Below are 2,878 nucleotides of genomic sequence, written 5' to 3'. Positions count from 1 at the left end.
AGAAGGATTCATCGCGTTTTACTATACGGAGCCGCCGCCAAGCCCTAAAACCTCTCGGGAGGGCTGATCTGGAGTCCGTTCGGGGCTCCGGAGAAGGGGATTCGTCGCCATCGTCATCATCAACCATCCTCCATCACCAATTTCATGATGCTCACCGCCGTGTGTGAGTAATTCCATTGTAGGCTTGCTGGACAGTGATGGGTTGGATGAGATCTATCATGTAATCGAGTTAGTTTTGTTAGGGTTTGATCCCTAGTATCCACTATGTTCTGAGATTGATGTTGCTATGAATTTGCTATGCTTAATTCTTGTCACTAGGGCCCGAGTGCCATGATTCCAGATCTGAACCTATTATGTTTTCATGAATATATGTGAGTTTTTGATCCTATCTTGCAAGTCTATAGTCACATACTATGTGTTATGATCCGGCAATCCCGAAGTGACAATAATCGGGACAACTCCCGGTGATGACCATAGTAATATCCATGCTAGTTTATTTTCTTTTTCTTGCTTTCTTCTTGTGTGTTTGATAAACCTTAAGAAAAACCAAAAAAATTAGTTGTAGCTTTTATTTAGTTTACTTTTCTTGCTGTAGTTGTAATAATTAAAAAGAAAACCCAAAAAGATTTCCTGTTATTCTTTTGCTTGTTGGGAGCTTTCCCGTGTAAATAGTTTTATTTCTTTTCTTTTCTTTGAGGGTCGATAGGAGAAGACCATGATTAAATTGTTGAAGTGGCTCTTATATGCATTATTGTTGATTTAACCAAGAGCCCATATTGCCTTGTCTTCTTCTGTTTATTGAATGCTCGCAGATTCCAGCTTAGTCCAATGCATGTGCACTCTTATTATTTTCACATCGTTCGGTCGTGCAAGTGAAAGGCAATTATGACGATATATGATCGACTGATTGAGATGGGAGAAGCTGGTATGAACTCGACCTCTCTTGTTTTTGTAAATATGATGAGTTCATCGTTCCTGATTCAGCTTATTATGAATAAACATGTTTGCAATGACAATTAGAGATCATAGTTGCTGATGCCATGCTTGATTAGCTATGAGTTATAATAGTTTACCTTGCATGCCAACATGCTATTAAAATAGTTGTGATGTGGTACAGTGGTGTGGTATCCTCCTTTGAATGATTTAAGTGACTCGACTTGGCACATGTTCACACATGTAGTTGAAACAAATCAACATAGCCTTCACGATATTTATGTTCATGGTAGATTATATCCTACTCATGCTTGCACTCAATGTCTATTAATTTTAATGCATGTTCATGACTGTTGTCGCTCTTTAGTTGGTCGCTTCCCAGTCTTTTGCTAGCATTCACTTGTACTAAGCGGGAATATTGATTGTGCATCCAATCCCTTAAACTCCAAAGTTATTCCATATGAGTCCACTATACCTTCCTATATGCGGTATCTACCTGCCGTTCCAAGTAAATTTGTATGTGCCAAACTCTAAATATTCAAATGAAATTTTGTTTTGTATGCTCGAATAGCTCATGTATCAACTAGGGCTGTCCGTATCTTCCATGCTAGGCGGGTTATTCTCAAGAGGAGTGGACTCCGCTCCTCACTCACGAGAAAATGGCTGGTCATCGGGATGCCCATTCCCATGCTTTATGCAAAATCAAATCAAAATAATTGCAAACAAAACTCCCCCTGGGACTGTTGCTAGTTGGAGGCACTCGTTGTTTCGAGCAAGCCATGGATTGATGCTTGTTGGTGGAGGGGGAGTATAAACTTTACCATTCTGTTTGGGAACCGCCTATAATGTGTGTAGCATGGAAGATATCGCCATCTCTTGGTTGTTATGTTGACAATGAAAGTATGCCGCTCAAAATATTATTTATCTCTATTTCAATATCGAGCTCTGGCACCTCTACAAATCCCTGCTTCCCTCTGCGAAGGGCCTATCTATTTACTTTTATGTTGATTCATCACCCTCTTATTAAAAAGCACTAGCTGGAGAGCACTGCTGTCATTTGCATCCATTACTATTAATTTATATTGGGTATGACTATGACTGGATCTCTTTTACCATGAATTACAATGTCTAGTCAGTCCTTGATCTTTAAAGGTACTCTGCATTTATGTTTTGCGGTCTCAGAAAGGGCTAGCGAGATACCATCCTGTTATATCATATCATTATTGTTTTGAGAAAGTGTTGTCATCCGAGATTTATTATTATTGCTCGCTAGTTGATTATGCCATTGATATGAGTAAACATGAGACCTAAGAGTTATTGCAAATGTGGTTAGTCATAATCTTTGCTGAAAACTTGAATGCTGCCTTATATATTTACAACAACAAGAGCAAACAGAGTTTGTAAAAGTTTTTCTTTATCACTTTCAGTTTATCAACTAAATTGCTTGAGGACAAGCAAAGGTTTAAGCTTGGGTGAGTTGATACGTCTTCATCGTATCTACTTTTCCAAACACTTTTGCCCTTGTTTTGGACTCTAACTTGCATGATTTGAAAGCAACTAACCCAGACTGACGCTGTTTTCAACAGACTTTCCATGGTGTTATTTATGTGCAGAAACAAAAGTTCTCGGAATGACCTAAAACTCCACGGAACATCTATTTGGAAAATAAGAAAAATACTAGTAGAAAAAGCCACGTCAGGGAGCCCACACCCTGTCCACGAGGGTGGAGGGCGCGCCTGCCCCCCTAGGGCGCGCCCCCCTACCTCATGGGCCCCCCTAACGCTCCACCGACCTCAACTCCAACTCCATATATTCACTTTCGGGGAGAAAAAAATCAGAGAGAAGGATATATCTTGTTTTACGATACGGAGCCGCCGCCAAGCCCTAAAACCTCTCGGGAGGGCTGATCTGGAGTCCGTTCGGGGCTCCAGAGAAGGGGATTCGT

The sequence above is a fragment of the Aegilops tauschii genome, chromosome 7 (assembly GCF_002575655.3).
Source record: "Aegilops tauschii subsp. strangulata cultivar AL8/78 chromosome 7, Aet v6.0, whole genome shotgun sequence".
Classification (NCBI taxonomy): Eukaryota; Viridiplantae; Streptophyta; class Magnoliopsida; order Poales; family Poaceae; genus Aegilops; species Aegilops tauschii.
The sequence above is the reverse complement of the archived record's forward strand: the minus strand, read 5'-3'. Positions refer to the sequence as shown.